We start from the raw sequence: 11,261 nt of genomic DNA, 5'->3' as shown, positions 1-11,261 counted from the left end.
TTCTGTTGAGAACCTTTAAGATTTACACTTTTAGCAACTTTCAAGTACACAATATGGTATTACTAACTATAATCACCATGCTATAAATTAGATTCCCAAAACTTATTCATCTTGTAACTGAAAGTTTTCATCTATGCCCCACCACTTCCTTTCTAGCAAAGATCCTTTTGGTGTCTCTTTCTATGAGTATGTTTTTGTTTTGTTTTGTTTGTTTTGTTTTAAGATTCTACATATAAGTGAAACCATACAGTATTTGTCTTTCTCTGCCTAACTTATTTCACTCAGCACAAAACCCTCTAGACCATTTGTGTTGTCGCAAATGGCAAGATTCCATTCTTTTTATTGCTGCATAATATTCCATTGTACATATATACCACATTTTGTTTAACCATTCATCTATCGATAGCCATTCTAATAGGTATGAGTTAATATCTCATTGTGGTTTTGATCTTCATTTCCCTGATGATTAAGAATGATGTAGAACATTTTTTCATGTACCCAGTGCCCATTTATGTATCTTCTTTGAAAAAAATGCCTATTCATGTCTTTTGTCCATTTTTAAATTGGATTATTTTTTTCTATTGCATTGTATAATTTTTATTTTTATTTTTATTTATTTATTTATTTTTTTTAGGCGAGCCAACCTTTGGTTGACCTCACAGATTGCTAGGAACTTGTCGACTTACAATTCTTTATTTTTTTTATTTTTTGTTTTTACACCTACAGCACCTGGTATTCCTAGGTGGTCTCCCATCCAAGTACTAACCAGGCCTGATCCTGCTTAGCTTCTGAGATCAGACAGGATCAGGCTATTCAGGGTGGCATGGCCGTAGACTTATAAATTTCTTATATAGTTTAAATATTAACCAATTATCAGATATGCAGTTTGCAAATATTTTCTCTCATTCTGTAGGTTTTTTTTCATTTTGTTGATTGTTTCCTTTGCTGAGCAGAAGCTATTTAGTTTGATATAGTCCCACTTGTTGACTTTTGCTTTTGTTTCTTGTGCTTTTGGTATCATACTAAAAAAAATATTACCAAGATAAATGGCAAGGAATATTGCTTTTCTTATGTTTTCTTCTGGGAGTTTTATGGTTTGGGGTCTTACATTTATGTCTTAAATTCATTTTAAGTTAATTTTTGTGAGTGTTTACCCACTTTATCCCTCCATCCTGAGAAGAAGTAAGAGCTTCCTGATATTGAAATCTCTAAGTTACTTCACTTTTTTATTTGTATTTTCATCTCTTCCAACATATTAAAATATTTGCTATTGAACTACCTGTTGAGGGCTTTCTTTTCCTTCCTAAAATATGACTGATATTAGGATTTAAATGTTATTTTAACTCTTCCTAGTTTTACTAAATCCTTGAAAATTTTAATATATTTAGATTTTGGGAAAAAATTAAAATATTTATATTTTAAAATGTTCCTCCAAAGTAGTGACACATCTATATTCACCTATATAGATTTCTACTTATCTACCCATCTACAAACATTAACACATTTGTAAATTTATACTTTAGTTGCACCAGTATTTGCACACACAAGATATACATTTACTGACAAATTGTGACAGCTCTATTTGCAGATATGAAAGTTTTGGTATGATTTTATATTTAAACTAAAAGTATAGAAGGAACATATCTCAACACAAATTCCACATCAAAATGTTAGGTGTGTCTCTTGCATTGCACTGGCTTCCAGAATTAATAGGGGGAGAAAAATGCAAACATTGCATGCAGTAATAGCTAAGCATGGCTGTTAATAGACTGGCATTATGGTTAAGAATCATCAATGAAATATGCAACATATTATGTCCACTGCTGATATACAAGTAATTTTGTTCCATTGCTGCTGGGAATTAGCTTTATTTCCCATGCTACATATATATTTTCCATTTCATTTGGAGAAACACTTAAGTATGCAGTCACACCACCAGTTATAATTTTCATTTATCTTATACAAGAATGAACATCACTGCACGGTTCGGATAGCTGGTTTGTCTTGAAAGGTTTTATTTCTCTTTCCTCCTGAACTAACATGTTCAGATCAGGTAGAGCATAGGTTTAAATTTTAGTTTCACTGAAGGAATGAAAATGGGTACTCCAAGTAGTTAGAAAGTATCATTGATTTTTCTCAGCACAATGATCAGTACAAAATCTATTCTGGAGCTTCTTTTTCATCAAAAAGGACTTAAAGTGGGCTTAGAAAAAATTATAGTATTAAAAGCAACTTCCGCAGAGAGAAAAGCATTGGAATATAGGTTTCCACAATGCTATTATATGTACTTAGGCCATATAAGCAATGGGACCCACATTAGCAGAATTTTTTGTATTTCATTTTAATTTTGAGTTTCAAAAATCACTTTGTTTTTATTTCTTTTTCAAAATATTAGAGTTAGTAAAGAAGGTTGTAAATACCAATGTTAATACTTGGAACAGTAGAGATTAGAGTGAGAAGCGAGGCAGATGGCCTCTAAAGTCTACTCAAAGCAAATTGATTAGGTTCCCTTAACTTATTTATTAGTAAGGACATGAATCACCCTCTCTCACCTGTCCCTACAACTTTACAGTCTACTTTGGGGAAGAAATTCTCAAAATAATTTTTTAGAGTATAAATAAACAAAACATACTACAACACTGACATAATTCCACTTTTGTAAAATTCTATTTCTGAAAAATGAATTTATTATTATCAAGAAAAGTACAGTTTGCCTTGGTTTCTGTGCATATCACTGAGGAATGTAGATTGTTTCAAGCACTATGAAACAATGAAGTCTATTAAACTAGAATATACCTAGTAGTCCCAGACTTGTATACTCACAACTTCTAACTAAAATACTGACAAGAATATAGAAAAAAGAAAGGAATTAGGTGATTAATCACAGAATCAAGAAGAAATATTCACTAACATCAAGGACTGTGAAGCAAATATATTGGTCTTTAAAGAAGATAGTATGGACCTATGCTGGCCTCTCGCTCCCCATTTTTCTGTTTTCTTTTGTTTTGTTCTGTTTTGTTTTTGGCTTTAATAAAAAAAAAATCAGAAAATGGTGAAGTTATTTATCTAACAAAGGCTATTACTTGAGGCATTAGGGGGTGGATCACTACTCCCCCCATATCTACCACACACATAGTAGTTCAGGAAGCCAAATCATAGACACAGACTGGTGAACCAACCACATTCTGGGAAGCGTAGTTTTTCACAAATGAAGTGCTAATGCAGGGGAATGATTTGGAAGAGTTCTGGTAGCAGGAGTATTCTCCATGAATCTGGAGTGCCAGGAAGTGGAAAGAATCAAACTTGAAAACTTTATTCCCCATTCTCAACAAATGGCTGCTGACTATCTTTGTATTATTATTATTTTTTAAAAAAATTTTAGGTGAGTCAACCCTCACAGATTGACCTCACAGATTAGATTGCAAGGAACTTGTCAGTTTACAATCCCTTATTTTCTTAAATTTTTTGTGCCTACAGCACCTGTTCTTCCTAGGTGGCCTCCCATCCAAGTACTAACCAGGCCCGACTCTGCTTAGCTTCTGAGATCAGATGGGATCCAGTTTGTTCAGGGTAGCATGGCTGTAGATGGCTACTGGGTATTTTTAATTGAAAGAACTTGTTGGGTATGTTTAATTGAAATATTAATTTGTCTTTAAATTTATATATGAAATAGAGATGCTTTCAACTACTGAATTCACAATAAGAGGTTAAAAAAAAAAGGAGCAAAAATCCTATAGAAATGAAAACTTTCTCTGCAGCCTTAAAGAAATAATATATCTCTGTGCTACATTTTTGTTTTGTTTTTTGTAATTTTAGAAAAAGACAAGGGAAAAGATTTTAAGACATCTGCTAGGTGTTCTTTAAAATTTTCAAGGGCACCTGACTTCTAAAACACTAAAACAAGAAATCATTAAGCAATAACAGAATGAGTTGGAGCCATAAGACTTATATAAAAGAAGAAAAACTACACTACAATATACTTAAGTTTCATTCTCTTTTCTAAAGTTTCTCTATCTTGCAGAAAAAAATTAGTTTTTCCTCCACATAAATAGTTTTTTTTTCCCATTTCCATTATATTCAAAGTCACCTTTTTTGAAATTCTATGTAGCCCTTGATGTAAATTTTGCTGTTAGATGCAGACATCCTGAAGACAACTTTTTCTGTGGATCAATTGATAAAATAAACTCCTTCTTAAGAAAATTTGAGTAGTGTTTGTATTAGTTAAAATTTTTGAAAACTCTGGATATTAATTAGAATACACTTCTCTGACACATAACAGAAAATTTTAAGGTTAATTTGCATCATGAATCTCTAAGAAGACTGGCCAAATTTATTTAACTATAGAACTTATTTTTCTTTTTCTGAGGACAATATATACTACATAACACTACCTCATCTTCTAAAATGTGCAAGCTTGTTGTCTAGTTCTGTTTCTCTTTACCCTTGCTTTTCTAAACCTTTCTTAAGAATAAGTTAGTCTCACTTATAATCTATGAATACCTATATTATTGCATTCTGAAACTATATCTTTGTTGAAGATATGGTGAAGAATTAAAAAATGAACCAAAATGTCAATTTGGCAAGCATTTGTTTTAGTGACCTTCTTGCTTTATTGGTTTTTAGTTAGCATAGTGCAGGGTTTCAGTTGCACAGGTATAAGGTAATATAATCTACTATTTTGTACCTTAAAAAGGAAAAATACTTCTAAACGTAATCATGGATATCCATGTTAAAACATTAGTTGCCATTATATTGAAAACCAGAAAAGATGGCAAAGATGAATGCCATTACTAATTTTGGAAAATGTTCATGAGAAGGTTTGGCCCAAAGCAATAATATTTAAATACTAATGAGAAATATTAAAAATGTATTAAAAACAACATAATTTTCATTTTTGATACACAATTTGCTCTGTAATTCTAAAATAATCCCCAGAAATAACTGATGAGAATGTTATAAATTAAATAGGCATAAGGTAAATAGAAGATACTAGAAGTGATATGTATTTTCAATAATTATTAACTGTTTCTTAAATGTTTTCATTACAATAACAAATCAGGATTATACATGAATAAATTAATAATGTGAAATAAATTTAAAGATAGAATGTTTAAAATCTTTATTAGGATCAATGAAAATGATATAACACTTGGAAAGAAATATCATTAATGAATATGATTATATATACATATATGGAAATATTTTTTATAAATTATATGTATAACTTTGTAATTATTTACAATTGCAAAATAAACTTCAATGGATTATCATTATTAATTTGAAACTTGCCTGCATGATTCTGAAGCTCAACTTTATGGGAATAAATGGGTGAAAATAACATTTCGCAAATGAAAAGTCATGTTTTCCTTTCAGGTATTAAACTGTATGCTAAACTATAATATTCGAATATGTGATTCTGCTATAAAAATCAACAAACTGATTAGAAAAGTGAATAGCTAGTACAAATGCAATTGTCTGCTCTAAAAACATTAAGGTATGATAAAGATAGAATAAGAAGTAATGAAGAAGAAATGGATTAGACAATTGTCCTAGGTTGGTTTCTCCTGAAATAGACACTGAAATAGTACTTCAGTGAAAGATGTTATTACAAATCAATATCTGTGAAAGGAAGTAGGAAGAAACAGCATAGGGACATAGGGAGAAGTTAAACCACAGTTAGAGGCCTGACACATTCTCAGCCATCCCAGCAGGTAGCTCTGGAGCAAAGACTGCATACAGTTCCTGAGGTAGGCAAAGATGTCCAGAAATGACTTCCATACCAGACGTGGGATGCCCAGGCAAAAGTGGGAAATGGGTAAAGGCAGCTTTCAGAAACAAACACAGATCCTGTGCAGCTGACAGCGGGGGGCTGGCTATCTACTGACTCCACTCCCAGCAGATGGGCAAAAAATACTTCCTTTAAGGGTGGTCTAGGCAGTGCCTCTATCTACTGTAATTGAAAAATGACTAAAATCCCAATTAATAACATTAGGATATTTCATATAGTTCCCCCAAATAAATGCCAGACAAATTTATAATGTTTAATACAAAATGAAATTCTTAATTAGTAAAGAATGTTGTTGACTCTTTTGATTCTCAACCGAAACATTTTACCCAGATTTTAGGAAGAGCCAGCTAGCAATATCTATAATAATGGAAAAAAAAAAAACACAAGGATGAATAGATAAATATATATCTGAGGATATCCTCTATTTCCATGGTCAGCAATACAGAAATTTTCTCTAAAATAAAACATCCAGAAACTCCGCATTTCTGAAAGAACTGAAAACTGGTGAAAGTATTAAGAAAATAGTACAATGGCTTCACTGTATGGTTTTGCAGATTTTTTTTTAATTCCAAAAAAGAAATCATCCTAGGATTTATGGGAATTACAGCTGAAAGCAGTAAATAGATCCAGGATTTTCAGAGACTACTCAGTAAGTAGATCAAAGAAGTAATTAGAGACCAAGGCTAAGATCATCCACACGCTCATATTCCTAAATGCAATGTATGGATACTAAAGTCCAGTGACAGTGAAGAAGGTTGATAGGGAAAAAAATGAATTTGTTTGAAATATGGTGTTGGAGGAGAGCTATATGGATACCCTGGAAAGACTAACAAGTGGGGCCTAGAGCAAACTAACCCTGAAACATCTTTGGAAGCAAAAAATGGCAAAACTGAAGCTGTTCTACTTCAGGTACATCATGAGAAGGCAGAGTTCTTTGGAAAAGACAGTAATGCTGGGGAAAATAGAAAGCAACAGGAAAAGAAGAAGACCAAATAGGAGATGGATTGATTCCATAAAAGCAGCCATAGGCATGAGTCTACAGGAACTGAGAAGAGCTGTTGAGGATAGGACACTGTGTACCTCACTCATTTGTATGGTCGCTAGGAGTCAGGGCTTACTTAACAGCACATAATACACACAAAAATGTTTTCCCACTCTCACAAGGAAATGGAAAAAATCTGGTCTGTCTTGGCTTGAGCTCAAAGTATCAGTGGGTGAGGGGCTAGACATTTTTCCACTGAAATTAAAATTACAAGCCTACTCACAAGAGTTTGGAGTTTAATTTTTCACTATGTAAATGATTCAAGAACTCCCAATTCAAAGAGAGGAGCAGGGTGGGGAGGGGGAGAGACTGATATTGAGATTCTAGGTTGTGATACTGTTGAGGCACCAGTAGGAAACAAACTCCTCTCAGCCCAAGTATTTAAAATTAACAAGCAAGTGTTAAATTTTTCAACATGGATAAAATTCAAGAACACAATATTGCATGAAAAACAAAAGTTGTAGAAAATTACAGAAATAAATAATTTACTTACAGATTTAGAAAAAGCAAATCAATTGCTTGGGGATAAATATCTATTTAAGCATAGCAAAAAATCATGCCTAGAATTTTGTATCACTAATTCTGGATGGGGATTTATTCTTAGAAGGGAAGGAGGGAGAGAAATGAGTTTGGAGAGGAATATTCAGGAGTTTCAAGTCGACCATGCTTTATTTCTTTATAAAATCTGGAACAAATACAATAAAATGTGCTCAGGTTTGGAATCTATTCTTTTCACTGTTTTGAGTACTTGGTGGAAAATATATCTTTCAGTGACAGAAAAATTTTTGTGCTATTTCCTTCAAAATTGTCTCTGCTTCCCTTTTCTGGAGCTTCAATTAAATGGATAGAGAGAATTGATATGTCAATGATAAAAAGTTCTTAGAATGGTGCCTGCACATTTTAAGTGCTATATTTGTGTTAGTTATTATTTTTATGACTTCTTTTATTTTTTAATTTCATTAACTATTTATTCTGTCTTTTAGTGGTTTCCTCATCTTCCAACTCTTACATTGAAATGATTGTTCCAAATAAATTCCAGTTATACATACGGATTTTACTGTTTTATAACTCAGAAGCTTACAATTTTAATGCTGCTATTTAAATATCTCAGTCTTTTCCTTTGTGGTATTTCATATTGTTTTTACGCTTACTAAGCTTTCTCCACCAAAAATGTAATAATCACCTTTATTTTTTTAGTTATTCAAAGAATGCCCACACCATCATACCTTTAATGCCATACCTTTCCTTCCCATTCTTCAATTCTTCATTTGAATCCTATTTTGGCTAGTTAGAATATATCTTTGAGTAATGATGACAGAAAAGATACAAAGTGGTGTTTTTTCCTAAATGATCACATGTCTGAGAATTTTTCTTATTTGTAGGACAACCTAAATAATCATAGAATTTTGGATCATAATAATTGCCCTCAAGTCTGTATGTGTGTCTCCATTATCGTCATGTATATAACTGTTAGCGGATATCTGCTGAATATATGAGCGATTAAAATAGCAGATAGAAATGTCCATGAACTGAAGAAAAATAAAACTTTCCAGTTGAAAGTACTTCACAAGTTCCAAGTTGAGAGAAAAATCTTATAAACTTGCAGATAGTGAATAGGTTACTTACAAAGATATATTAAGAACATAGATATACAAATTCAGTGTCAGACAGAGTAAAATTAAAAGCCAAATCCATCACATATGACAAGAAAAGATATTTTGGCATCATAAAAAAGATGTGTTAATTACATATAATAGTAATAGATTTTATGTGACAAAGGACACAACAGTGAAATACAGAAGAAAAAAATCTCCTAGAAATAAAAAGAAATTTGACAAATCTTCATTTGTTTGTGGCCTTTATTATGCTCTTTATAAAACTGATCTATCAAGTATACGAAATGCAAGCAAAGACATAAAAACTATGAATGCAATAAGCAAAGTCAACCAAAGATTTATTCATTCAATAAAAATATATTGAGTTGCCTACTCTGAGGAATGAGGGGAAAAAAATCAGCAACTAAAACTGACAAGGTTGGTGCTCTCATGAAGCTTACATTCAAAGTGGGGAAACAAAAAATAAAGAAGCAAAAAGAAACACCTTAAAGTTTTCTATAAGATCCATGATAAAAGTGTTAACCATGATACAATGAAAAATCACAATCCTTAGGCAGAAATTGAATAGAAAGCTGATGTTGGCAAAGCAAGGAGTCAGGGGGAGGATGATACCCCTTAGTTCTTAGTACTTTCAGTGATCACTTCAGCGCAGAGAGCTGCCTCCTCTAATGCACTCCCTTCGCAAGGTGACCCCACTTCCTATGATAGATCACTATAGGGGTTTGAAGGCCCAGCCATTTTGGGTCAATGCCAGGGAACTGTGATAGGTGGATATAGTCTCTTGAGCATCCCATAGGATTGGCTGAGCTATCACACTTGTATCAGAGATCTGTTTCACCCTCTTCACTCAATCCTGCTTTTTATCTCCTTTCTACAGGTGATAATCCCAGGGGAATTTCATAATAAACATACTGCACATTAAACTTTGTCTCAGAGTCTGCATTCCAGAGAACACAACTTGTGAGGTAGGCAGGAGACAGTACATACAGACCTTACTAGGTGATTGTAACAAGTTAGCTTTTATTCAAAGGAGACTTTTAATTCAAAGTGGAATTCAAAGGAGATTTTTAAGCATACTTTCACATGTCAATGAAATATTTAGCAATATTGATCATACATGTGGCCATAAAAGAATGCTGTGATAAGTTCTAAATATTCTATTTAATACATACCACATCCTTTTAATCAAATAATCTGTGGGTACCTGGGTGAATGGTGAACTGCCAGTAGAATAAAGCTGAAGACCTCATGGTGCCCAATGATCTCCACTGCCTCCACAATATTTTTTGACACATTCTCCTATTTTATTCAGATAGCAGTTTTTTCACATGGTCTAAGAACACTCAAATATTAAACCAAATATAATCAAATGTTAGAGACTGATTTTCAAACATTATAGCCAAAGATGCCATATTTGCCTATGATCTCACCAACATAAAACCATATCCACACCTCGGGGGCCACCAAATCACTCAGCACAGCTTCCTTAACTATGAGCTGTTTGAAGCTACTAGTTTTGAGTACTATTTTTTACATCCCTGAATAGCTTCCAAAACATTTTTTAACTTCTTAAACTTTTCACATTGATGAAATCATTTTTGGCCTACAAGATTTAGATTACTGAGCACTAGTTTCATGAAATTTTTTGATTCTTATTTAGGTATTTATTTAAGAGAATTTGTTAGTACCTTTTAATGTTTCAGACAATGTGCCAGAGGCTGGGGTTCAAGTGATAAAATTAACTATCTTGATCTAATTGTCTAGGAAGGTGAATGAAAAATAAATATTATCAAAAATTTTCTCTCTATCCCTGGCTCCCTCTTTACCCCTCCCTTCATTCTTCTCTTTTTTTTCTCTTGCTGCTATGTATATCAGAAATTGCATTCAATTCAATTAAACAATTATTTATTGACTGAATCTTAAGTGCTAATGGATAATGATCTATATGTCGAGAATATAACACTGGTCTCATACCTTTAGAAAGAGGCATTTACACTAAAAATTCCATGAAAATTCCAGGTCTTACATGTGACCTGTAGAAACTTTTCATAGGTCCAGTAGGTTTTCTATTGCTATTTCTAGAGGAAACTGAGTTATGTTGATTTTGCTCATGTTCTGACTACTCTGGGAGGAAATACTCTGCCCTTGGTTTGTTGTGGCCACCTGCTCCCAGAAAAACACCTAAAACACGCTCCTTTGTGCTGGCTTGCTGAGAACATGTGTATGTGTATGGTGTGTGTGTGTGTATCTATCAGCTTTATACTGAACCCATAACCCTCTGAAAAATTGGATATTAATAAGTTTCTGTTAGTTTCTCCTCCAGTAATCCTCAAGCTTTGAAATCAGAAATAAAATGTTAACATAAACATTAGGATATAAATAAAAGAAAGCAAAACCCAACAAACTTCACTAACATGATTCAAAATGTAAATCCTAGCCATGTTCAAATATCTATTCAGTTGTTTCCTTCTTTAGGAAGTCTTTAATGATTCCATAAATAGGCTAAAATCTCCTTTGAATCCTTATAGTTTTTATGAATTAAACAGATATTTCTGCAAACTTTGAAACTTTGATGCTGTTGATAATTAAAGTTAGGTACCATCCTACACATGACATAGGCAATAGATTTTAGATAAATAAAATATGAATTTTAGTCCTAGATGCCATAAGATGGTTAGCATTTGCAGCCACAAATTTACATAGGCATAGACTCGTTTTCTTGGGAAAAATGACTAAAGTCCACGGTTGCAAAACTTTTTTACACAGTAGAATCACCCAGATATCTTTAAGAACACTGTTGCCTGGCTCCCACCTT

At 32.8% G+C, this 11,261-nt stretch overlaps 2 pseudogenes; both read right to left on the bottom strand.

Moving 5' to 3' along the window:
* Nucleotides 1-717: 717 nt before the first annotated feature.
* Nucleotides 718-835, bottom strand: LOC120589030 (uncharacterized; annotated as a pseudogene).
* A 2,633-nt stretch (nt 836-3,468) lies between these two features.
* LOC120589026 (uncharacterized) lies at nt 3,469-3,587 on the bottom strand (annotated as a pseudogene).
* Nucleotides 3,588-11,261: the final 7,674 nt, after the last annotated feature.

Source organism: Pteropus medius, unplaced genomic scaffold, assembly GCF_902729225.1.
Source record: "Pteropus medius unplaced genomic scaffold, Ma_sr-lr_union100, whole genome shotgun sequence".
Classification (NCBI taxonomy): domain Eukaryota; kingdom Metazoa; phylum Chordata; class Mammalia; order Chiroptera; family Pteropodidae; genus Pteropus; species Pteropus medius.
This window is presented reverse-complemented; position numbering and strand designations above follow the sequence as displayed.